Raw genomic sequence first — 26,958 nt, 5'->3', positions numbered from 1 at the left:
GAACGTCAGAACAGCAGTGAAACAGCTCAATTAAAGATGAATAACCGTCGCACATAATCAGCTCGCATTATGAATGCACTGCGCAGGCAAAAATCCTATTGGACAACATGAATTAAAATTTGCTGGCTGCTACTGAGTGAAAGTCAATGAATAACATCCCGCTGTGCAGACCTGCAAGTTTAAAAAATCTCATCCAATGTGTCACAAAATGTAGTTTTAAGAGTATTTCAGGCGAGAATGTAGTTTTCAACTCGAATCGGCAGTTTATTTACAAAAATAGCGCGTCTTTAACAATGTGCTTCAGTGAATGCGGACTCTGTCAGTGGGAGCTTTATGATTCTCTTCCCCGCCAACAGCAGCTTTACTTCGGCCAGTCCATCTCGAATCTGCCGCTGGATTCAATCTCCCCATTGTAGTTAAAAAATGAAATTTATTACATTTTGTGTATATCTAACGGCCAGTTTTTGGTCTTTTAAATCTATTACTTGTTCTCAGGTGTATTATTTTGGAATATTCCGTTACGTTTTATAATAATTGTATTAATTTGTTCATTTATTAATGCTACACTGTTGTACTCTGTCTTTGTTTACCAATCTGGTAACCTTTAAATCATATTGTATACATCTCCTATATACTTGTATGTCCATTGTAGTAGTTTATTAAATCTGATAATCAAAGAAAAGTCTGTGTATAATAAGCCATTTCACTTCACATTTAGGGGGATTTATGTTAACATTTTCTTAAATAAAAAATATTAATTTATAATATTTATAAGGCTATGTTTTATAATTAAATCATGTTATTGTTAATGTTCAGTTTTTTTGTGGATTTCCTCCAAATAACCAACAACTCATGACATAAATGAAGGACCATTTCATACACGTTGACTTGCTCCTTTTTTCATATTCATATTTCATATTTCATATTGTACCTTTCTTTGGGCCTTAAATGGCCCAAACATGGACCCTTTGACAGTTGGGAACATATTTGTACTTTTTTTACCCTTAAATGGTACATATAAGTATCTTAGGGTGCTACTTTAAACCATTGAGGATACAACTTCACCATTTGTACCCCAAGTGTTCACAAATGGACCCCAACCATACCCTTTTTTTTCTGACAGTGCATGAACTTCAGGTGTGAGGTGTTGAGGATTAAGGGATGTGTAGTCTGGCTGCCTAGACCTGTATCAAATATTTATTTGGGTCCTCATACTTGGAGAAGATCTGAAATATAACTGTCGAAGGCAAGTTAACTACTGGATGCTAAAGTTAACATTGTTAATGTTCCTTTGTAGTCCTAATTCTAAGAGAAAATGCTACACAATGGTTATGAATCTTGATTGTACAGAATTTAAATATGGGTTTTTGTTTCCTCCTTGGATGTGAAAGGCTATGGTTTCAGTACTAACGCTACCGTGTGGTTAACAGATGTTCATTAATTATTGAGGTAATTTTAAAATGTGTATGTAGGTTAAAACATCAGACTAAAACCTTTTCGTTAGAAAAATGATTTATGATATAAAACAATTTTGTAACTAAAGCAACTGCATTTAACATTTAACTCAAATAAACTAACAATTAACTGAATTAACTATTTAATTAACAAAGAACTACAAACACAGGGGCGCACAAACTTGGTCCTGTATTGCTGGTGTCTTGAATAGTAACATTTTAACCACAATCAGACACAATATGATCAGCTAATTATTAGACACCAGTCATCCAAGACCAAGTTTGTGCACTCCTGTACTAAATTAATTGAAATGCATATCTATTAATATACAAATTTAATTTCCAAAACTCTCCGGTTTGCATGCTCAATTGCTATTGTGCATGGAAGTTATTTCACCAAATCATCAATGTTCCCATTGTATAGATGGGCTGGGATCTCGAATTCACTGAAATCACTGAAAAGCAGCTGCAGGCTTTCTCCCTCTTCTGAGACCCTAACAACCTCTACTTCCTCAGTTTCATGTCTTCTGTCAGCAACCTGCATTGAGTGAGTAAAATTGACATGTTTACATCTGTAATTGTTACAGTGTTATTACAGTGATTGTTTATCATTATAACTCCATTACAGAGCTATAATATTAAAGTTGAATAAAAATGTTATATTGTTATTAGCAGACCATACAATCGCAACCATGTATGCAGAAATTATAATGTAATATTTGATTATATTATAAAAGTTCTGTAATAAGAAGTTTCAAATCAAGTTTTTATATCTTATAGTTTATTTTACTTTTTTGTGAGTTCTAGATAGAGATGCACAATATTATCAAACATCATTGGTGGTCATCACTTAAAGTGATGTACTGTTCATATTTTAAGATATTTTTTAAATTAACTGTAAAATTATAGAATCACAAAACTACCAAATAGGTTCACCCTCAACATATGCCAAATTTTTTATTATATTGAATAAATGTCAAATCTAAATGTGTGCATTGTAGGTGTGCATTCCGTGTTTCAGGTGAGATGTTAAACCGAGGTCCTGACACTCTGTGATCATTAAAAATCCCAGGATGTCCTTTGAAAAAAAAGAGTAGGGGTATAACTCCGGCATCCTGGCCAAATTTGCCCACTGGCGATTTGAGTGTCCAGAAAAGCGCTATATAAATGTAAAGAATTATTAATTATTATTGTAGTGATGCCTACACCAGCACTGTTCAAGTTGGCTAATATAAATGTATTATCAAATGATCTTACTTTAATTTTTAATAGCAAATGATCAACTTTAGCTTTCAACATTTTTTAATGTCTTTAATTCTTACTTTATTCTTGGTCCCACTTTATATTAGCTGGCCTTAACTACCGTGTTCTTGCATCAAAAAATAAATACAATGTAATTACTGTGTACATAATGTATTTGCAGAACACCTGTGGTGCTCTTGAGGTGAGATACGGGTTGGGCTAGGCACAGGTTTGGGGGTATAGGTAGGTGTAAGAGATGGACAACAATGTAATTACAGATGTAATTACATATAGGTATTTTATCATAAGTACAAAAAAGATGTATTTACACAATAAGTACATTATAACAAATGTATTTCAAAGCACATAGTAGTTTGAGCCACCTAATATAAATTTGAACAGAAACTCATAAAGGTTTATAACCACTACAGGGTCATTAAATAATTAAATAATAAATACATTTTAGTTTTTGGGTGAACCATCCATGTATATTTAAACTTAAATTGATTTAAAAAGAAATACTTGCCTTATGACTACTATTTGACAACTACTGTTCGAATGGTATAAACTTTTGGTCATGTATTTCTTTTTTTAAACTTGCATGCTTCCAAGTCAAGTCTTAAACCTTGGCTTCAGTAAAAACAAAAGTGCTCAAGTAAAGTTCAACTTTTGTTTCATATGGTTTTGCTCTCTTAAAAACCTAAAATAATGCTGCTGGGTGGTACCGGGTTACACAACTCTTGCAAATTTATTATATTAATTTCATGTATTTATTTTAATGAATCTAATAGATTTTTGGAAAATGCAGGAATAATATAAAGTTATTATATTACTAAATGTCTTGCTTCATATATTTTTTTATTTACCTTTGCTGTGGTGTAAGTTGAAGAGTTTATTTTACCCTTCCCTCTCTCCCAGATGTGAACTCTCATGTGAGAGGGCTCAATCTCATCTCCTTTGAAAAGCTTCAGTAGGGCTATATCCCTCCAAAGTGAGACATTGATTGTGTTCTCTCTACACTTCAGACTAAAGTCGAGGATTAGGACCTGTTGTCCCTGCACCTCTGTCATGCTCAGTGGAATCATGAAAGCATGAAAATCTGCTTCATTCGCGGGTCAAATTCACTTCACAACAGACGCAGATTGTAGCTTCGTTGCTAAATGGCTAACATGGATTTTATTGAGAAAATAACAGTGTTTATGTGCTTTATGAAGGCTGAAAACCAATGTCGAGTCGTTTGGGGCAGTGTCTGAGTCCACTAGATCCTTTTAGAGGTGCAGCCAGCTCTATGAGCTCATAAACTCCTCCAGAAACTTAACCTGGAGGATGGAGGCTTTCAGCGGTGCTTCTGACTGAACCGAGCCGAGTTTGATGAACTGTTGTCAGTGTAGGCAGGAGGATTTTCCCCCAGGACACCAACATCAGGCGATACATCATAATCACGCCCCCACAAGCGCAAACTCCTGATTGGTTAACGTGCCGCGAATGTCCGCTGAAGTTCAGATTTTCGAACTCGAGCATTTCACGCCGCGCGTATCGCACCACAGGATGTCTATACGCGTCTTTGCATTGACGTTACATGCAAATCACTCACGCTTGACGCGCGTTCCATGTCTGGTGTGAACACAGCATTAGTAAGAACAATCATACAGGCATTTCAACTTTTTGAGGGTTTGTCACTTTAAGGAACCAAGAAATGCAGATAACATTTTATTTTCTTTACATTCAAATGACTTTGAAGTAACTCACATTTTCCACCTTCCCTTTAATTGTTAGGAAATCTCCTCTGGAAAAGATGTCAGCAGTCTCGGTGATGACACTTGAGGGAGGGCATAGGACCTCTCTTGCTACAGTTATATTTAGTGGTGCTGCCCTGAATTTCACTGATGATCTGCCAAAAAATATGTTTTGGCGGCCATATTTGCGTGAAACTGTAACATTTTTTAGAAAGTATGTAACCCCCTCCTCAAATTGTGGGGTTTCAGTGGTCATGGTGCAAACATAGATGGTTTCGCCATTGCTAAACACACTGGAGGTTTTACATACTGATGATTCAATGACAATTGTCTCTCCGAACCTTTTAAAAGACAGCACTTTAGTGGTTGTTTGATTGGCAACACATTTGAGCATCATTGGTGCTGGATGCGTATAGGGACTCTGGGTTGCCATCCTGAGGGGAAGAGATAAAAAAAACAATGTAATACTAAACTTGACCTGGTGGGGGAGGGGGTGACTTAGGTTCAAAACATATAATTTTATTCATGCATGATATTTACAAGACAATAGTTCGTAATAGCAATAGTATTTTGTTTTTTCTTTGTAACTGGTATTTTGTAATCATTGGGAGAATGTGGGGAGGAGAAAGGCAGCCTCTGACAGGATTACTTTTTATTTGTCCATTTTTACAAAATTTTCCACAGAAGCCTGTTTGATAATTCATGTTACATTGTCAGATGATTGAAGGTCATTTGCATAATTTAATGTGAAGTATAGATTTACTTCAAAAAGAAAAGTTATCCTGTCAGCAGAGGGATAAGAGCAGTTTCTGACAGGATTGCTCTTTTGTATTTTCTAACAGGATTATTGTTCTTTAAAAAATATATATATAAATACTTTTGTAAGGTATTTATTTAAAGTCATTCCTAAATGTTAATATGAAATCATATTTTCTTCAGGGTGACAGTTCCCTGTCAAGAGTTGGGAAAGAAACAGTGTCTGGCTGGATTTCTCTTTTTGCCCACCATATTGTCTGACAGTTTTTTTTTTTTTTTTACTTGATACATAATAAATAGTTTGACTTTCAATAAACAACATCAAACTGTATCAGTGATTATTCAGGTTAAGTGTAAATTTACCTCAGAAATGAACTGTTCTGTGGGGGAGGGGAAAGGCAGCCTCTGACAGGACTACTTTTTATGTGTTTTTACAACATTATTGTCCATCTTTACTACATTTTACACAGAAAACGGTTTGATTAGTCATGTTACTTTGTCAATTGATTGACAGTCATCGATGTAATTTAATGTAAAGTATATATTTACTTCAGAAAGAAAAGTTATCCTGTCAGCAGAGGGAAAGAGCAGCTTCGGACAGGATTGCGCTTCATATTCTCTGACAGGATTGATCCTTATTATCTCATACCTCACAAAACGTATTTGTTTATTCATGTAATTGGTTTATTTATTAAAACGGGTTCATACATTTTAATATGAAGTTCAATTTTCCTCAAATGAAGGCTCCTTCATATGGAGTTTGTATGTTTTTTTCCCCCAAAGTCAATAATTATTATAAAATAATAATTATTACATTACATTATCAGAATCAGAATCAGTTTTATTGCCAAGTGTGCTTCACACACACAAGGAATTTGTTTTGGCTACAGAAGCTTATCATGCTTATCATGTTCATGATCAACAAAACAATTCACAACGTTTGTCTCACCTGTTATTCTCAATCGGATAGGTTGTAGAGCCGTATCTGGCCGTGTCGGATCTGACGAATCTTTGAGGGTTGAAGGCACTGAGGCGTGACTCCGGCTGCCTGCAGCTTTTAAAGGCCTCAGCTTGGTATGCGATTACGGTCGGCAGGACGCAAACCTTTTTTTTCTTTTTAGTATTATTAATTAATGTTAATTTCATTTTATTAGATATATATAACAGAAAATCCGTTACTTTAATGTATTTTAAATAAAATGAAATTAATTTGTTTATTAATTTAATATGTTTTAATAAGCCTGACATCGGTTCCGATTTTAAGATATTTTTAATTTTGTATAAATTATTTAATGAATTGTTGTCATGAGATGTATAACCTAAGATTATTTTCGGTTCCTGTTGTTGAAGAACTTATGATTTAATAGACATGTGACGAATTATTAATTTTTAAAATGCGCTCTTGATTGTAATTTGAGTTTAATGGATGATGTTTTTTGTATGTATTTTTATTTTAAAGATGTATGTCTATAAAATTAATGAACTGTAATGTAAATTTGTTTGAAAAAAACTCTTGTTGCCTGTAACACAATAATTAATTGCAACAATTTTTACATGTAAATGTATTTTATAGTTTTTTAATAATTAACCCTAAACTAAAGGTTATTATCTTCAAGACCCAGTCAAGATTTAACTCCTACTTGTTAGCCGTGTAATAGTCACTGTCATATGTACCGTGATATGCCAGGGATTAATGTGTTCTTGTGGTGTATACTGTTAGTGTTATGGGAAGCAGACGGACAAGGAAGGTGAGTGAGTTATTAACGATGTTTATTTACAACATATGAGCACATAAGGAGAACGGAGGAGAAGTGAGTGGAGTCTGGTTGTTCTGATGATCCTTTGTGGCAGGTTGGATGACTGATACTAAGGGAGACCGAATGCACACACCAGAGGGCTTGCGGGGAAGACAGACTGACGATAAACACAAGGCAGACAGGATACCGGGAACACTGGACAAACTAGGAGAGACAGAGAGCAGATAAGTACAATATACTGAGAACAAATGCTAGTGATTACCAGGAGGTGTTCACTCAGAGTCCGCTTCGTAGGAACGAGACCGGACACTGAGTGAAGTGAGGTGTGTGCTTATGTAGTGACTATAAGTGATTGGGTGCAGCTGTGTGTGGTTAATACTCAGGTGATGGTGATCTTTGCGTGATGCTGGTGGAAGAGCCTGGCCAATCCGTGACATTACCCCCCTCCCCAGGGCCCGCTCCTGAGGGCCTATACCTCCGACGCCGTGGTGGTCTACCACGTCCACGAGGTGCTGGAAACTCGGGGTGATTGGAGTGGAACTCCTCCATAAGTGCAGGATCTAATATATCTGATCTGGGGACCCAAGATCTCTCCTCCGGACCGTATCCCTCCCAGTAGACAAGATATTCCAACTGACCACCACGACGTCGGGACCGTAGAATGTCCTTGACCTTGTAGATGGATCCAACTTCCGACATCAGTGGGTGAGGAGGTTCCTCTTCATGGCCAGGCTCTGTGGAGGGAATCAGAGGGTCGTGAATGGGTTTGAGGAGTGACACGTGGAATGTGGGGTGGATTCTATATTGTGGTGGTAACTGTAACTTAAACGTGACAGGGTTGACCTGCTCCAGGATGGTGAAGGGACCAACAAATCTGGGACTAAGTTTTCGGGAGGGCAGTCGCAAGCGGATGTCTCTGGTGGAGAGCCAAACTTTCTGCCCCGGCGCATAGCTAGGACCTGGAATTCTCCTCTTGTCGGAGACCTCCTTGGCTCTGCGAACTGCCCTCTGGAGATGGTGATGAGCATCGTCCCAGACCCTCTCGCTCTCCTGGAACCAGTAATCCACTGCGGGGACATCAGAAGGTTCGCCATCCCAGGGAAAGAGTGGAGGTTGGAAGCCCAGAATACACTGAAATGGCGTAAGTCCGGTGGTAGGTTGCCGCAGGGAATTCTGGGCGTATTCCGCCCAGCCCAGAAACTGGCTCCAGGAGTTTTGATGACCGTGACAGAATGTTCTGAGGAACCGCCCCACTTCTTGGATCTTCCTCTCTGTCTGGCCGTTGGTCTGTGGATGATAGCCAGACGAGGCACACCTAGGAGTCTGAAGAAGGCTTTCCATAGTCTGGAGATGAACTGGGGTCTTCGGTCCGAGACTATGTCTTCAGGTAACCCAAAGCATCGGAAGACATGGTTGAATAGGGTTTCGGCGGTTTCTAGGGCTGTGGGCAGACCCTTCAAGGGAATCAGACGGCAGAATTTGGAAAATCGATCGACAATGACTAAAATGCAGGTATTACCTTCAGATGATGGGAGATCTGTCATGAAGTCAACTCCTAGGTGTGACCAGGGGCGGTTCGGGATGGGCAAGGGATGGAGTTTACCTGCAGGTAGATGGCGAGGACTCTTCGACATAGCGCACTCTCTACAGCCTTGAACGTATCTCCTCACATCCCTCGCCATGTTCGGCCACCAAAAGCGTTGGGATAGCAGCGAGAGGGTGTTGTTGGCCCCGGGATGCCCTGTGCCCAAAGATGTATGGGTGGAATGAATCAGATCTACCCGTTGGTTTTCAGGAATGAAGCGACGATTGGGGGGACAGCCCGGCGGAGTCCTGGATTCGGGAGTGGCGACGACTGTAGGAGCGGACCAGGTGATGGGACAGACCGTGATCTGTTCTGGGAGGATTCTGGCTGGGGTCTCCATGACTTCCGGCTGATCATAAATACGGAAAAGTGCGTCCGCTCGGATGTTCTTTGACCCAGGTCGGTAAGATATTGAGAATTGGAATCGGGAGAAGAACAGGGACCATCGGGCCTGACGAGGACAGAGTCTTTTGGCTTCTTTGAGGTACTGGAGATTTTTATGGTCTGTAATCACCTGGAAAGGATGTTTGGCTCCCTCCAGCCAGTGTCGCCATTCTTCCAGGGCCAGCTTGATAGCCAATAGCTCCCGATTTCCGATGTCATAGTTTCTCTCCGCCGGGCAGAGCTTCCTTGAGAAATAGGCGCATGGATGGAGTAATGCTGGTGTACCTTGATGTTGTGACAGGATGGCTCCCACTCCAGTTGTCGAGGCATCTACCTCAACCACGAACGGGATTTCAGGATCGGGGTGAGTCAGGAGTGGAGCTTGAGTGAAGGATTGTTTGAGGGTTTGGAAGGCTGCATCGGCTTCGGGAGGCCAGGAGAGTTTCTTGGGGTGGTGTTTGAGTAGGTTGGTCAGCGGAGCGGTAATGAGACTGTAGTTGTGGATGAAACGTCTATAGAAATTGGCAAACCCTAGAAATCGCTGGAGTTCTTTAATAGTTGTTGGTTTTGGCCAGGAGACAACGGCAGTGACCTTCCCCTCGTCCATGCGAACCCCTTTCTGATCAATGATGTACCCCAAGAACTGAACAGACGGTAGGTGGAAGGAGCATTTTTCAGCCTTGAGGTACAATTGATGGTCTCTGAGGGTTTGTAGGACCTCCGCAACGTGGTGGCGGTGTTCGGCTTCACTCCGGGAGTAAATCAGGATGTCATCAATGTAGACTATGACGGAGATATGGAGGAACTCCCGGAGGACTTCGTGAATGAAGTTCTGGAATACAGAGGGGGCGTTGACCAGACCATAGGGCATGACCAGGTATTCGTAGTGCCCTGTAGGGCTTGAGGCAGCGGGTGACGTGGACTGGCGGATATACCCCTGACTCAGTGCTTCCTGAATATACTCCTCCATGGCCTTAGTTTCCGGAAGGGACAACGGGTAGATCCTACCTTTGGGCATCGGAGCGTCTGGCAGCAGGTCTATGGCGCAGTCCCATGGCCGATGTGGAGGTAGCTGGGAAGCTCTCTTGGGGCAAAAAACGTCTTCATATGCGGAATAGATCTTCGGGATTTGAATGGATCGTTTATCGACTGGACTCTCGACAGACGTGACATAGATGGTAAGGGGTCTCTGAAGTTGAACAGGTAGGTCGGGAAAACATCTGGTTTTGCAGTCTTCACCCCTTTTTTTTTTTATTTCTCCGGTGCCCCAAGAGAGGATGGGATCGTGCTTCACCAGCCACGGGCGCCCTAGAATGATGTCCATAGATGCACCCTTCAGAACCAGAAATTGGATCTCCTCCTTGTGGAGCAATCCCACTTGGAGATTGATAGGCTCACATTTGCGATGGATACGTGCCTGGGAATGGATTGCGTTGGTTATGGGTTGGATCTGGTAGACGTGCGTCGAGGCTTCGGTGTTAAGTTGATGAAGATGAAATTTCCAGCTGACCCGGAGTCGATGAGGGCCGTGACTGAAACAGATACAGAAGGGGTAGTTAACTGGACATTGGTGGTGAGAGGATGCATTTTTTCAATGGGAGAACTGAACACACTCACCAAGGGACGTGCTGGACGAATGGGACAGTCCAGCCTGACATGTCCATCGGCACCACAGTACATACATAGACCCCGGGTCAGCCTCCTCTGTCGCTCAGTGATGGTGAGTCTACCAGATTCCACGATCATTGGTTCTGGTTCTGGAGGGACTGCTGGCTCTGGCGAACGGAGGAGTGCTTGGGGTACAGGTGGAAGATCGTGCTGGTAGACCCTCATACGATCTGAACAGCGGAGGGATTGTTGGATGAATTTCTCCAACCCCAAGGTATCGTCGAGGGCTGCTAGCTGTAGTCGGAGGCTGGTCTCCAGTCCGAAGCGGTAGGTGGTGAGGAGAGATCGCTCATTCCATCCGCTCGCAGCAGCCAGAGTACGGAACCGGAGCGCATAATCCTGAGTGGACATGGCTCCCTGTTTGAGATGGTATAACTGTTCTCCAGCTGCTACTTCTGCATCTGCGTGACCAAAAACCTCTTTAAAGTACGTGATGAATGCTTGAATGGAGCTGGTTACCGGCCCAGACTGTTGCCAGATGGTTTCTGCCCACCGGAGAGCCGATCCAGAGAGAAGGGAGATGATGAACGCGATTTTGGACCAATCTGTGGGATATAACTCAGGTTGCATGGTGAATATTAGAGAACATTGCAAAAGAAATCCATTGCACTCCTCCGCCCCGCCAGAGTAGGGCGCTGGTCGAGCCATGGGACTGGATGAGTGGGTGGACGGTGAAGAAGTGCTCGGTGCTGGTGGTGCTTCGGGAAGTGGAGTAGATGGCAATAATACTCTCTTCAACGAGTCCACCAACTCTTGAATGGGATCGTGAGTGCTCATGCTGTTGATTGTAGGGGTCCGGTCTTCTGTTATGGGAAGCAGACGGACAAGGAAGGTGAGTGAGTTATTAACGATGTTTATTTACAACATATGAGCACATAAGGAGAACGGAGAAGTAGTGAGTGGAGTCTGGTTGTTCTGATGATCCTTTGTGGCAGGTTGGATGACTGATACTAAGGGAGACCGAATGCACACACCAGAGGGCTTGCGGGGAAGACAGACTGACGATAAACACAAGGCAGACAGGATACCGGGAACACTGGACAAACTAGGAGAGACAGAGAGCAGATAAGTACAATATACTGAGAACGAATGCTAGTGATTACCAGGAGGTGTTCACTCAGAGTCCGCTTCGTAGGAACGAGACCGGACACTGAGTGAAGTGAGGTGTGTGCTTATGTAGTGACTATAAGTGATTGGGTGCAGCTGTGTGTGGTTAATACTCAGGTGATGGTGATCTTTGCGTGATGCTGGTGGAAGAGCCTGGCCAATCCGTGACAGTTAGGGCGTTCCTGATCAGTGCGGTAGACTCGAGTTTGAATCTGTCTATTGTCAAGCTTATTATTTTGTTTATTTTCCCAATCAGCTTGAAGAACAGCTAATTTTAAGAAAAGATAAGGCTGTTGGGGAGTGGTAGTTTTACAAAAGTTGGTTTAGGATGTTGGAAACCTGATTGTTCCCACCAACAGATAATATTATGAAATTATGTGAACTGTCAGTTGATGAACAATTGCTGGAAAAAGGGAATGGTGGAAAAAAAATATTATGTTGGAAACAATTGGTGTTCATCATCTAGTTGGTTAGACTGCCCCCACCAAGCACGAGACGTCATTTCGACGTCGTTTTTTTGGGCTAAATCAAGTCGGCCAGTCGTAGACTTAATTTAGCCCAAGTATCGACGTTGAAAATTGGTCTGTATTTGGTCCGTCGGATTTGGTCCAAACATAGACCAAATATCGATGTCTTTTTTTTGCCCTTCGGATTTGGTCCAAACATAGACCAAATATCGACGTGGTCTTTGTTTTGCCCTTTCGGATTTGGTCCATATTTAGCCCAGTATCAGACTTGAACATATGATCATAAAGAATTACCTCACAAAAAAGTTCCTCACAAAATGTTTTACATCTATTGCTTTCTTTCCAGTCCAATGTAGAATGCAAAATATATATATAGCGGTTTAGTGCCATTACAGTAAAATTATTCCAAGCAAATTACGACATTACTGTAAACTCCTTCAGTATTTTCCCTGCTGCTTCATGCACTGATGCAAATACTTTTCAGGTAGCATAAGTCGATTTGTTTATAAAGCAAAAGATTCCTACAAATATTGTAAGAAATGATGTAAATTAAGATTTCAAGTCCATCAACGTAAAAAACAGATTAGATAAAATGGGGTAGAAAAAAAACGAAATGGTAATACACTTTATAATGCCTTTTTGTTTTATGTTTTAATCTATTTATCTTGTTATTAAGAAATCATAAATTAATATTTATTATTTATTAGAAATGAAAAAATCATACTTTAATAATAATAATAATATGATAATAATAATAATAATTATTATTATTGTAATAATAATAATACTTTTTTTTTTTTTTTTTTTACTTATTTTTTATAGATTTTTTAGGAACATATAACCAATGGGAACAAAACAAACAAATAAAAAATAATACATATATACATAAATATACATACTTATATAGGCAAATACATCAATTCCACACATGTATATCTGTATACATACTGCATAGAAATATTAAATTAACCTCATCAAAAAAATAATAAAAAAGTATCAAATAAAATATAATAAAAGATTGCCAAACATATTTTCACAATGATACATAACCTCTAGAGTTATGTAACAGTTCAATTATAAATAACTATATTGCCGTTGAGGAGAAAGCCAGCCATTTACTCCATTTCTTTTCAAAGGTCTCTAATTGTAATCGAAGTGCATGTGTCATTTTTTCCATTTCCTTAACTTCTGCTATAATTTTGAACCATTCATCTTTAGTTGGTGGCTCTTCTTTATACCATTTCCGGGTTAAAGCTTTTTTACTTGTTGCCAAAAATATCTTAAATAGACATTTATCTTCCTTTTTAAGATTAATAGGAGTATCTCCTAGATAAAGTACTTCAAATGATCTAGGTATATGAAGATTAAAAATATCATTGATGACGGAGTGCACCATTTCCCAAAAACTATTCATTCTTGGGCACTGCCAGAATATATGCTCATGATGTGCCTCTTTTACCCCACAGTTCCTCCAACAAGGATGAGTAGTCCCCGATTGTAATGATTGAATTTTTGGTTTAATAAAATATCTAATTAAGTTTTTATAACAAAACTCACGCCACATTCTTGAGCTTGTTGAGGTGTGTGGGACAGCTCATATTTTAACCCATATGTCTTGATTCAGTATAATGCCTATTCATTTTCCCATTTTAATCTTATATTGTCTGTTGAGAGTCCTCTAGAATTACTTATTGCTCTATATAATTTAGAAATTACTTTAGTCATACTTTTCTTGTATGTCTGTATAAAAATCTGAACAAGCTGGTTGTTCCAGTGCTCATCCTGTATTTCTTTTATATAATAGTCCCGCAACTGTAAATATCTAAATAGATCTTGGTTTAGAAGACCAAACTTATCTTTTAAAGTTTGGAAGCATTCCATTCTGCCATCTTTTATAATTGTACAAAATGAAGAGATTCCTAAATATACCCATTGTTTAAATCTATTATCCATAGTTCCAGGTTGAAACTGTCTGACTGGGACTTCCATGGGAAGTGACTGGAAAAGATATAATTGTCTTGGAAGTATATTCATTTTTATGCTTTCAATTCTAGAACGGAAGTCTAGATATGGTAAAGATGACCAACGTTTAAGATCATCTTTAATTTTATCATTGATTATATCATAGTTTTTACTATACAGGTCAGCTGCATCTTGTGTTAACCATACTCCTGAGTATTTAAGGGAATTTAGTTTCCAATTAATATTTAATTTATGTTGAAGTTTATTTTTTGGGTTGTAGCCAAATGATAAAATTTGAGTTTTTTGTATATTTAATTTGTACCCAGAGAGCTGTCTAAACCTTTCAAGAACAAGAAATAGACTAGAAAGTGATTCATCTGGATTGGAGAGATATAGTAGCACATCATCCGCATATAGAGCAATTTTATGATCTACCTTATTAATGTTAATCCCCCAAATAGATTTTTCTTCTCTAATTGCCTGGGCAAGAGGTTCAATGTACATGGCAAACATCAGGGGAAAGAGGGGACAACCCTGCCTAGTTCCTTTTTCTAGTTTTATCTTTTTTAAAAGACAACCATTTATATTTATCCTAGCCTCTGGGTTAGAATATAAACATTGAAAGCTTCTAACTGTATTTTCTGTAAATCCAAATCTATATAAAACATTAAATAAATAATCCCAATTTACACAGTCAAAAGCTTTCTCTGCATCTAGGCTAACTAAAATTGCTTTAATGTGATCTTTTTTAATTTGTTGTATTGCATGAAGCGTCCTTCTATTATCTTGGGTCTGTCGTCCTCTAATAAACCCTGTTTGATCTATGTCTATCAAATCAGGTAAAAATGTTTCAAGTCTCTAGGCTAAAATAGAGGCAAATAATTTATAGTCCACATTTAAAACAGACACGGGTCTAAATGAACTACAGAGAGTTTTATCCTTCCCCTCTTTAGGTATGACTGAGATAATAGCTTTCCTCCAAGAAGGGGGGGATATCTGCCTCTTTAAGTGTCCAATTAAATGATGATATAAGAAGAGGTGAGATCTCTTTTGTAAATGTTTTGAACCATTCAGAAGGTAGACCATCATTACCGGGTGTTTTATTATTTTTAAGATTATTTATAGCCTTATCTAATCCCTCCTCTGTAATTTCTATTGTTAAGAGACTATTTTGTTCTTGCCCAATACAGGGAAGATCAAGAGAATCCAAAAAAGCTTTAATTGATGTATTATTTACCTTTGTTGTGAGTATAAAGATTTATAATAGGTTTCAAATGCCTCTTTAATTTTATCCACACTATACAATATTTTTCCTGAGTTGGGGTCCTTTATCTTATGAATTGAAACCTTTTGTTGGTGTTTTTTAAGTTTCCATGCTAGCCTTTTTGTTGCTTTTGGTCCCGTTTCATAAAAGGTTTGCCTTAAAAATTGTAATTTTTTCTCTATGTCCTCTCTATACATCTCATCTATTTTATTTTTTATATTTTTGGTCCGTTTCAAAATCTGGGTATCTTTACTAATTGCATGTTGTTCTGTTAATTGCTTTAATTCATCTTCAAGATTCCTAAATCAAAGTTCTTTTATCTTCTAAAGGGTTGCTGTAATAGAAATGATTTTGCCTCGTAATACAGCTTTAGCTTCATCCCATAAGATTATAGGACTTACTTCCCCATTATCATTAGTCTCTATGTATAATTCAATTTCTGATTTAATTTGGGCCTCTACTTCTGTTTTCCCCAGTATACTTGTATTTAGCCTCCATATTTTATCAGCTTTTCTGTCATTCAAATTTAAAGTGAGGTACAATGTTGCATGATCTGATACATCGGCCGCTTTCATTTCACATTCTTTTACCCTGTGTCTGTCCCTGCTAAACATAAAAAAATAATCAATCCTACTGTAAACTGCATGTGGTGAAGAATAATAGGAGTATTCCCGTTTTGAGGGGTGAAGATCTCTCCAAACATCTAATACTCTAAGATTATTTAAGGAATTCTTAACACTTCTTAATTGTACCGTTTTAATTCTCTTATTATTGGAAGCATCCTTTTGTTGGTTAAGAACTATATTGAAGTCACCTCCACATATCATTATTCTCTTAGTTTCCATAGCTAAAAGGTTGATTGTATTGAACAGCGTTTTACTGCCAGAGGGTGCATATATATTTACTAAAGTGATTAATTGTTGATTTGGTTTTCCCTGAAGCAAAATAAATCTGCTTTCTTTATCTGATATCTCTTTTAGCAATTCAAAATTAAGAGAATTATGTATTGATATTGAAACTCCTCTTTTATTATTTTTCCTAAAAGAACTATAGAAAGTTTGTGTATACTTAATTTTTTTAAGTTTATCATGTTCAGATGGGGAAAGGTGTGTTTCTTGAAAGAATATGATTTGATTTTTTTCACGTTTCATTTGGCTATAACCTTACTCTTAATTGGATTATTTAACCCATTTACATTTAAAGATGCAATTGCAACATATTTCTGCGTGGTAATTTCGGAAAATTAAGATGCAATCTTTAAAACTAACAAAAATGGTAATAAAACTAAACTAAGAACCAAGAACATTGGCTTCCACAGTTGTGGGCCACATTTGACCCAGCAAAACCCAGCTCCAGTCCTGGGGAGAGGGATTTATTCCTGCCACTTGCAGGGGCCCCTCATTTAGATGAGAAAAATTCTCTTCTAACATACCAATCCAATCACTTGTCCCCGGTCTTTTTTTTTCTCTTTTTTTTTTTTTTTTTTAACTCAGATTATTAACTTAAGTAAATATTATTTTAAACAAAAGGATTTCTAAAGCTACTTGAGGATTCCAACCAACTAGAATCATAAGGATAGTTCAAATACAAAATTAAACATATTCAGTCCAGAACGACGCAGTTTTTACCTTTAAATAACTCTCTCAAAAAACACATATACAAACACGATATAGAACAGTAAGAGTTCAAGTATTTCAGCCGAAGTCAGTTCGCACTCATAAGGTAGTTTGAAAAAGCGTTATTTGTAGGTTGTGTATCGTAACAGTGCCTCTGCATACCGCTTCATAGTAACATTACCAGTCAGCGGTGTTTCTCGACTGTTAATCTTCATTCGGTGTTTGTCTCTGAAAGCTCCTCAACCTTTCCCGAACACGATCAGGAGCGATCCGTCCAGCTCTTTGCCACTGGGTACGGCGTGTCAGCCTTTCTTCCCATCGACACTGGGAATCTTCGGATAACTGCTCCGTCATGGTCAGATCCACCGTATATCCTCTCTTATTCAAGTCTTTTGTAGCTTCAGCCGCGTTTTCGTAAAGTTGTGGTCCTGTCTCTCAGTGTATTCGCATCTTGGCTGGGTAGGGCGTCTGAAATCAGATTTGGTTCTCCTTGAGGACTTTTTTCACTTCTTTATATTCCTTTAGTTTTGCATTAATCTCCATGGGGAAATCGTGCACAAAGAAAATCGGCTTGCCATCGGGTTCTTTTGCCCAGGCAGCTCACAAGATCTTATCTTTAGTGCTGTACTGCAGGAAATTGACTATAATAGATCTCGAAGTATTATTATTTTGAGGTCTAGGACCGAGAGATCTGTGTGCTCTCTGTATCTGTAGGTCTAAATCGGAGTCCTATGAAAGCTCAGTTTTTTGCACAGACGTGATGAAATTAATCATGGACGTCCCTTCTGCTCCTTTAATACCATATAGTCTGATATTATTTCATTGTGATCGGCCTTCGAGATCCATGACCTTATTCCGCATCATTTTTTGCTCTTTCAATGTGTGTTGTAAGGCGTCCTTTAGTTCAAGGTTTGCCGACTCGAGTTCTGTTATTCGCTCCTCTGCTTCATTCAGTCTTGTGCCATGTGACTGAATATCTTTGAGATGCCTTCTAGCTTCTGGTTTATGTCGCTTTTCAGCTTGTCCACTTCTGTTTTCATATCATTTTTAAACTCTTCTTTGAATTGGCTGAATTATTTTCTTAAATCCGTCTTCAGTTCGGAGATATCTCTGCTGAGTGCTCTTACTGCTCGCAAAGTTTTGGCGCCATGTTCTTTCTCACGTAACTTATCGTTATCATTCGTCGTCTCCTTCTCCTCCTCGCTTATATTTTGGCTTTACATTCCCCTTTTTAGATTTTGCCCGATTCATTTTAAAGTCGTCTAACGCAAAGCTCACTTGAATTGGAAAAAATATAAGGGCTTTTTGAACATATTGACCGGGAGAGTACGTTCTATGCTGCCATCCTACGGCTCACCTAACCGCAAGTCCTCACCTGCAATATTTTTAAAAAGCCCATATTATGGGTTTTTGAAAATGCCCTTCCATGTAGTGTGTAACATGAAGTGAAATATCCAGCTTAGGCTTAAATCTGTAAGTGTACAGTGTTTAAAACTATTGATTCATCTATAAAAGAGTCGACTCATAGTGCTTCAAACGAGTCGTCTTGATAACGAGTCATTAGGTGTTTCGTGATGACGCGGCTACGAAACACAAGTAGTTACGCGCAAACCCAGGAGATTTGAAACCTGCGGCCCCGCCCACTAACAGAAAAAAAGTCTCACACACACACAGAGAGACACCGATGGAATGAAGTCACGCTGTGAAGATGGATTTTATTGACAGTCTAATCAAAGATGAAACCTCAGCAATATAGCCTAGCCTCGAGCAGATCTAGTGCTTCTGGAAATTACATGCTTAAAAAGAAGACTTCATCAGTTTGTTAAAGGAAGGATCAGTAAAGACTGTCAGAACATGGATCAGTGCATCATGGATCAGTTTCTTCCCCCATTTCACCAATGTAAGTACGTGCGATTAAAACCGTTGCCCCGTTTACTCTATCTTGCAAATTATGTATTTAGTTGTGTTTTGTTACTTGTAACCGCGTGTACTGTGTCAGGTTAACTCTTTATATTCTCATATCGCATGTAAAGCCACGTTGAAAATGTGACGCGTGCCACTTTGTTTACGGATCGTCAGCTGTTGCTACACGCATGCAACGGTCAAGTTTCAAACTAGTTCAGCTCAGTTTTCGAGGTGAGGTGTATAAATTGCACCCAGCAAGCTGAACTGGCGCTCTAGGCGTGTGTCGTGTCCTCGGGGAGGATTGTAATGTGTGTCGTGTGTGTGTGTGTGTGTGTGTGTGTGTGTCTGTGTGGGCTTGGTGATATAACTGAGCGCCGCGGATATAACGGAGCGATTTGCGGATATAACTGAGCGCCGCCCCCTCTCTATTCTGCCGCTCTAGGTCTCCTCTATGGACCCGCCGGCCCTGTGTGTGTGTGTGTGTGTGTGCGCGTGCGTGCGTGCATGCGTGCATGCGTGCATGTGTGTGTGTGTGAAAAGAGCAAGTAGACTGCGACGGGCTAAGAGATCTCGCCAGTTCTTGGACTTTTTGCTCAATAAAATAGTTAGTCGTCAGTATTTTCTAGTCCATCGTCTGTATTTACATTCACCCACTGGCAGCCAAAATCCACTATAAAGCGTGTGTGCACTGTGACTACTTTTATATTGTTGATTAGCAGCTGGGCATTTCACTCTGCCTCGCGCTGAAGCCTTGTCCGTGTCGACCAATCGCAGCAGGCTGTCATCGGTCCAATCAGCGCAGATTAGCTTCGCGCTGAGGAGGGGTTTGAGAACAAATGAATCGCTGAACGATTCATATGGGAGTCGCTGGAATAATTAGGTAAAAATAAATGCAGATTATAAGACCATCAAAGTGTTTTTTGACCTTGCATGCATATTAGACTGTTGTTGGAGACCCTTACAACCTAAATATGACCCTATTTCATGTATAATATGGGCTCTTTAACACATTTAACACAGGAGACAGAGAGAGCAATAATCCAATGCTTTGTCCTGAGACAAACTCTTACCAGTGGGTTTTCCTGGAGGGGTGAATTCTGGCATCAAAGCCTTACCAAAGAGTCATTGGCTTATGCTATTTAAATAAGACAATAAACACACATCAAATGTCCTGATGTTTGAGGTCCCCGCCACAGACACAGCTTCTTTTCCCCGGTTCATGCTCATCTCGAGGACCCCTATAACATGTACATTTGTGTGTGCATGGCATTGCATATCCATCATAGGAATTTAAAAATCCGTTAACAGTTATTTTAAACTGAGAAAACTAAAATTTTATGACAGTAATAGAACAGTAACATAAAATACAGAGACAACTATGGTTGTAAATTCCATGATAACAACTTAAATCAATAAATTTAATGAAAAGAAGCCAAATCCAGTTAGTGGCCAGGGTGCGATTATAATGCTTAAACCCTAGCAGCAGTTTACTTATTTGCTTATAAGCTTAAAAATATACAGAACATTTTGCAATCTAACACTCAAAATTTACCAGGAATGAAGGCACAAAGATGGCGGTTAAAACTTTCCAGTGAAGATGACCCCCTGCCACATCTAAGCACATTTAGGACTTTACCACCCTTCTGCATTGTCCCTGTCTTTGTGTATGACTCCACATGGGGAGGGTCCTGGATGCCCTCCAGGTGTTTTTGTTGTGTCTCACAGACATGATCCATGCTGTCAGGGTTAACCAGACGAAGACCTGTGGTGTCAGTAAGCTCCCACACTGACTCCAGCAGCCCTGAAATCATGACCTGAATCTCCTCAGTCTTGGTGTTCGCCGCCTACAATGCTTTGCGAGTTCACCTGGGCTGATGCTGGCCATAAGCTGTGCCTCAGTAGGAGTCTGTCCTCCATGGCTACTCTTCCACTCCCCTCTTTTGGCTGCCTTAAGTTCTTTCACATCCTCCTGATCCCACTCAAATGTACAAGAGGAAAGTTTGGAACAAAAAATACCATAAGGAGGGTGGTGCTTTGTAGTAAAGCCACAGTTGAATCTGCTCATAAAATGGAAGATATCTAGCCCAACAATAGACTTTCATGACCGGAAAAGATTTAGCACCACAGGTGCGCCTTTGGAAAAAATAAATGTTAGAGGGAAAATATAAAATAAAAAATCATGCATTTGATTTGAATTCATTTTCATTTACAATTTAAAAACAATTACAAATAAAAAAGACACATTTATCAAGATGATTACACAAAAACTTAATTTAATCAGAAATTAGTTCATTACAGTTTATGGTAAAAATTCAGATAAGAAAAGAAACTGCATTTTGTTGATGTTGTTCAGATATTTATTTATTTTTAAACGTAAAAAGTCAAATGTTTTAAATACAATTATAATTATAATATTTATAGTTAAATACAATAATGGTGGGGCCAGTATTTATTAATTAATAATTGATTTTCATCATCATTAGGGAAAGGAGGCATTTTTAGCGCTTGGTAGCGCTGACGAATGTGAGCGGAGGTGAGAGTCGCACGAGCGTGAAGCAACGAGTGTTTACAAGTGTGGAGTCTCATGAAGGAGCTCCGGATGGAGACTGTTGTTGTGTTTTTACCTTTTAATTAAAGTTGTTGCACGTCCACTGGTTCCTGCCTCAAAATGAGCGAATTTGAGCCACTTGCACATTAAGGAAGCGTTCAGAAAAAAACAAAACACCAGCGAACAAACTCAACACAGAGAAACATAAACACCTACTGCCAGCTAGCGTTTCGGAAGTGTATTGCAGAGCAACAGAAACAGTGCGCAGAAGTATAAGTGCATGGCTACGTGCAAGGCTTGCGCCATGGATAGCGCTGATCACTTGACACAGAAGTATAAACCAGGCTTTATTGTTCAACATTAACTGCAACATGTTTCTTCTGGTTGTGTTGGAGAGAAACTATACAGAATGCCTGAGTCTAAAAACGGCAGCATAGCTGACCTTGGATTTCTGTCAAAATATGATTTCAGTGCCCTTGCATTCTTCATTACCTTACCCCAATCCCTGTACAGCCCAATAAATTCATCCCAATCTCAACCCTTTTCTCTGCCGTTCAGCGTTGTGACTCCGCCCCCTTTACCAGATTACCCACAATTCTCTTCTCCCAGATTCACATAAGTAGTGTATACTTTTCTTTAAGTAAAAATGAAACAATGTATAAGTAATTATTTTTGGACAAATCAATAACCTGTTCTGCTGACACAGCATGCACTCATTGGTGCCAGAGGGCTGATTGCTGGCAGTTTAAAGTTTGATGCCACCTTGTCGTTGCATGTCCAGATTGGTACACAGAAGAGTTCATAGCTGTTATAGCTATTCTTTCGCAGAGGCAATATCGTAGCTTATGAGGTCTATCCGAGGTGTGATCATTGCTGGTTGAAAACTTTACCCAATACCTCGCTGAGATGACTTGAAATACAGTCAGCTCTGGCAATTTTTGCCAGCCTCTTAGTACGCTTAATGTTCTGTTGAAAAGGATAGCTGTGCTTCTGTTTCTTTAACATGTTGCAACTTTCGTTGAGCTCCTAAACATGCAGCAGGCTGGATTAACCTGTACCATAACATTCTCCAGAATGCAAGCAGATTGCGTGTAAGAAACCTTCCATGGAAGCACCAGGCTCTCAAAAGTACTAAAGCAATTGAACGACGAGAACGGGATTCGACCCCACACAGGCAGAGCACAGTGGATTAGCGGTCCATCCCTGCCGGAGGCTGGATTAACTTTTACCATCTACATCTTTAACCATTCAACATCCTTTAAAATGCTAAGAGGGTGCGAGTAAAACACCTTCCACGGAAGCACCGGGCTCTCTCAAACACCACAGCAAATGAGCGACGAGGATGGGATTCAAACCCACACATGCAGTGCACAACGGATTAGAAGTGCATCACCTCAACTACTCGGCCACCTCATCGAGTATGCACCTACTTCTTTGATGGAGGCTGGACTGCGGCACATATTTGTATATGTATGTTTCTGCAATTATGTTCGGTGAGATGACTTTCAATTTTGCCATAACATGCTTCGAATCACGAAGATGGTGTGAGTAAGATAGCTTCCCCGAAAGCACCGGGCTCTCTTAAATGAACAACGAGGATGGGATTCAAACCCATGCATCCAGAGAACAATGGATTAGAAGTCCATCGCCTCAACCACTCGGCCACCTCGTCATGCGCTCAGCCACTTGCCAGTTGGGGGCTGGACTATGGCACATAAGTATGTATTTGCAGCTATTTTCGGTACAGACGACATTACATTTTGCAGGAACATCCTTCAAAACGCTAAGAGGGTGCGAGTAAAACACATTCCACAGAATCACCAGGCTCTCTCAAATACCAGAGCATGTGAGCAGCGGTGATGTGATTGGGACGCACGCATGCAGAGCACAATCGATTAACAGTCCTTCGCCTTAACCACTCGGCCACCTTGTCACATATGTTCTCGCTTTCCTGATGGAGGCTGGACTGTGGCACACATGTGTATATGCATGTTCTTGCAACTATTTTGCAAAAATATTCGGCAAGACGACATTCAATTTTGCCATAACATGCTTCGAAGCATGAAGATGGTGCGAGTAATATAACTTCCCCGGAAACACCGGGCTCTCTTAAATAAACGACGAGGATGGGACTCAAACCCATGCATGCAGAGCACAATGGATTAGCAGTCCATCGCCTTAACCACTCGGCCACCTCGTCATGCATGGAGCCACTTTCCTGATGGAGGCTGTACTGTGACACATATGTGTAAGTTTTTTTTTGTTTTCCGAGGTGAAATGGTGTGTATCAAGAGTCCTGTGGGAATAGACTTTTTTTTAAAGTTTACCCACAATGCAGTCGCCTTTCCCCCCGCTGGAGCTATTCAGTTCCACTCTGGAGTGAATCTAGTTTCTGGGGCCGCCAGCACAGAGCCCGTGGGGTGCTCCCCTGGTTTCAAAAGCTGTCCCAACTGCTGATTTTTATTAACGTCTACTACAGCTACACCAACCGTAAACCCAGCCTACTTGTTGCAAAAGTCCCTACCACTTTGAAGTCACCCAGCCAACTTGCAGCATAATCTCTTCCTCTTGTAAGTCTCTGAGCTACAGCAATACCTAAGTGCTCTGATAAAACATGCATAAAAGAAACTATGGCTTTAAACCTCCTCTTGGAGAGGAGAGAGTCTCTGACCCTGGATCTCAGGTCTTCTATGGAGGGACTGTCAGGAATCCTGTAAGAGCATCCCATCCACACAACCTCTCGCCATAAAAACAAAGCAGAATGTGTGGTGACGGAACTCCAGATTGACAGAGCCTTGTCCTTGTTTCAAACAATGTGCTAACAAGGTGCTGAACAGAGTGCCAGTGGCACAAAGGATAACGCTTATGACTATGGATCAGATAAATCTAGCTTACGGAAAACATGAGACTGTGTATGACATCAAAAAGAACTGAAGTTTGTGCAGACTGGCCCTCACAAGTGATAGCTCCCATATGGTCTAGTGGTCAGGATTCCTGGTTTTCACCCAGCGGCCGGGCTTGGACTCCCGGTATAGGAAGGCTTGAGAGTTTTTGCTTCTGCCCTTTTTGGCCAGCAGTCGGACTACAGCAACCTTAAGAGGGTGGGCTTGTGAAAAGCTATCGTAAACCTTCGATAGCTCAGTTGGTAGAGCGGAGGACTGTAGGTGGGTTGTTGGCAATCCTTAGGTCGCTGGTTCGACTCCGGCTCGAAGGAGATCTTTTGCGCTCAGAGCTGCTTTCACGCTTGTGCTGTTCGAACATATATTTATCGCTAAAGCTCAAAGTTCACCATAGAGGTGAAAAGGAAGTTCCCTGACCGGGAATCGAACCCGGGCCGCGGCGGTGAGAGCGCCGAATCCTAACCACTAGACCACCAGGGAAGGCTGGCAGAGATTTGCCCTCAAGCCTAGCTGTGGGCCTCCACGCAAGTATGCTGCAGCTGCTCTGTCAAAAATAAATCTAATGCTTGTAACCTCCTCCTGGTGAGGAGAAAGTCTCAGTCTACTACAGCTACACCAACCGTAAACCCAGCCTACTTGTTGCAAAAGTCCCTACCACTTTGAAGTCACCCAGCCAACTTGCAGCATAATCTCTTCCTCTTGTAAGTCTCTGAGCTGCAGCAATACCTAAGTGCTCTGATAAAACATGCATAAAAGAAACTATGGCTTTTATCCTCCTCTTGGAGAGGAGAGAGTCTCTGACCCTGGATCTCAGGTCTTCTATGAGGGACTGTCAGGAATCCTGTAAGAGCATCCCATCCACACAACCTCTCGCCATAAAACAAAGCAGAATGTGTGGTGATGGAACTCCAGATTGACAGAGCCTTGTCCTTGTTTCAAACAATGTGCTAACAAGGTGCTGAACAGAGTGCCAGTGGCACAAAGGATAACGCTTATGACTATGGATCAGATAAATCTAGCTTATGGAAACCATGAGACTGTGTATGACATCAAAAAGAACTGAAGTTTGTGCAGACTGGCCCTCACAAGTGATAGCTCCCATATGGTCTAGTGGTCAGGATTCCTGGTTTTCACCCAGCGGCCGGGCTTGGACTCCCGGTATAGGAAGGCTTGAGAGTTTTTGCTTCTGCCCTTTTTGGCCAGCAGTCGGACTACAGCAACCTTAAGAGGGTGGGCTTGTGAAAAGCTATCGTAAACCTTCGATAGCTCAGTTGGTAGAGCGGAGGACTGTAGGTGGGTTGTTGGCAATCCTTAGGTCGCTGGATCGACTCCGGCTCGAAGGAGATCTTTTGCGCTCAGAGCTGCTTTCACGCCTGTGCAGTTCGAACATATATTTGTCGCTAAAGCTCAAAGTTCAACATAGAGGTGAAAAGGAAGTTCCCTGACCGGGAATCGAACCCGGGCCGCGGCGGTGAGAGCGCCGAATCCTAACCACTAGACCACCAGGGAAGGCTGGCAGAATTTTGCCCTCAAGCCTAGCTGTGGGCCTCCATGCAAGTATGCTGCAGCTGCTCTGTCAAAAATAAATCTAATGCTTGTAACCTCCTCCTGGTGAGGAGAAAGTCTCAGTCTACTACAGCTACACCAACCGTAAACCCAGCCTACTTGTTGCAAAAGTCCCTACCACTTTGAAGTCACCCAGCCAACTTGCAGCATAATCTCTTCCTCTTGTAAGTCTCTGAGCTGCAGCAATACCTAAGTGCTCTGATAAAACATGCATAAAAGAAACTATGGCTTTTATCCTCCTCTTGGAGAGGAGAGAGTCTCTGACCCTGGATCTCAGGTCTTCTATGAGGGACTGTCAGGAATCCTGTAAGAGCATCCCATCCACACAACCTCTCGCCATAAAAACAAAGCAGAATGTGTGGTGACGGAACTCCAGATTGACAGAGCCTTGTCCTTGTTTCAAACAATGTGCTAACAAGGTGCTGAACAGAGTGCCAGTGGCACAAAGGATAACGCTTATGACTATGGATCAGATAAATCTAGCTTACGGAAACCATGAGACTGTGTATGACATCAAAAAGAACTGAAGTTTGTGCAGACTGGCCCTCACAAGTGATAGCTCCCATATGGTCTAGTGGTCAGGATTCCTGGTTTTCACCCAGCGGCCGGGCTTGGACTCCCGGTATAGGAAGGCTTGAGAGTTTTTGCTTCTGCCCTTTTTGGCCAGCAGTCGGACTACAGCAACCTTAAGAGGGTGGGCTTGTGAAAAGTTATCGTAAACCTTCGATAGCTCAGTTGGTAGAGCGGAGGACTGTAGGTGGGTTGTTGGCAATCCTTAGGTCGCTGGTCCGGCTCGAAGGAGATCTTTTGCGCTCAGAGCTGCTTTCACGCCTGTGCAGTTCGAACGTATCTTTGTCGCTAAAGCTCAAAGTTCAACATAGAGGTGAAAAGGAAGTTCCCTGACCGGGAATCGAACCCGGGCCGCGGCGGTGAGAGCGCCGAATCCTAACCACTAGACCACCAGGGAAGGCTGGCAGAATTTTGCCCTCAAGCCTAGCTGTGGGCCTCCATGCAAGTATGCTGCAGCTGCTCTGTCAAAAA

The 26,958-nt window shown here is 40.8% G+C and overlaps 7 non-coding genes and 1 pseudogene across 7 annotated transcripts; 3 read left to right on the top strand and 5 right to left on the bottom strand.

The window, feature by feature from the left end:
* The first annotated feature begins 22,267 nt into the window (after positions 1-22,267).
* LOC130224260 (U4 spliceosomal RNA) lies at positions 22,268-22,429 on the top strand (annotated as a pseudogene).
* A 612-nt stretch (positions 22,430-23,041) lies between these two features.
* trnar-ucu (transfer RNA arginine (anticodon UCU)) lies at positions 23,042-23,123 on the bottom strand. The gene has a single exon. It is a non-coding gene; the product is annotated as a tRNA-Arg (tRNA).
* Positions 23,124-23,569: 446 nt separating this feature from the next.
* Positions 23,570-23,651, bottom strand: trnas-gcu (transfer RNA serine (anticodon GCU)). Its single transcript has one exon. It is a non-coding gene; the product is annotated as a tRNA-Ser (tRNA).
* A 927-nt stretch (positions 23,652-24,578) lies between these two features.
* On the top strand, positions 24,579-24,665 carry trnay-gua (transfer RNA tyrosine (anticodon GUA)). Its single transcript is given in 2 exon segments — positions 24,579-24,615; positions 24,630-24,665. It is a non-coding gene; the product is annotated as a tRNA-Tyr (tRNA).
* Positions 24,666-24,759: 94 nt separating this feature from the next.
* trnae-cuc (transfer RNA glutamic acid (anticodon CUC)) lies at positions 24,760-24,831 on the bottom strand. The gene has a single exon. It is a non-coding gene; the product is annotated as a tRNA-Glu (tRNA).
* A 776-nt stretch (positions 24,832-25,607) lies between these two features.
* trnay-gua (transfer RNA tyrosine (anticodon GUA)) lies at positions 25,608-25,694 on the top strand. The gene is given in 2 exon segments: positions 25,608-25,644; positions 25,659-25,694. It is a non-coding gene; the product is annotated as a tRNA-Tyr (tRNA).
* A 94-nt stretch (positions 25,695-25,788) lies between these two features.
* trnae-cuc (transfer RNA glutamic acid (anticodon CUC)) lies at positions 25,789-25,860 on the bottom strand. The gene has a single exon. It is a non-coding gene; the product is annotated as a tRNA-Glu (tRNA).
* Positions 25,861-26,812: 952 nt separating this feature from the next.
* On the bottom strand, positions 26,813-26,884 carry trnae-cuc (transfer RNA glutamic acid (anticodon CUC)). The gene has a single exon. It is a non-coding gene; the product is annotated as a tRNA-Glu (tRNA).
* Between the last annotated feature and the right edge of the window lie 74 nt (positions 26,885-26,958).

The sequence above is a fragment of the Danio aesculapii genome, chromosome 4 (genome assembly GCF_903798145.1).
Source record: "Danio aesculapii chromosome 4, fDanAes4.1, whole genome shotgun sequence".
Taxonomy (NCBI): domain Eukaryota; kingdom Metazoa; phylum Chordata; class Actinopteri; order Cypriniformes; family Danionidae; genus Danio; species Danio aesculapii.
Note: the sequence above shows the minus strand (reverse complement) of the source record. Positions and strands in the feature narration are given on the sequence as shown.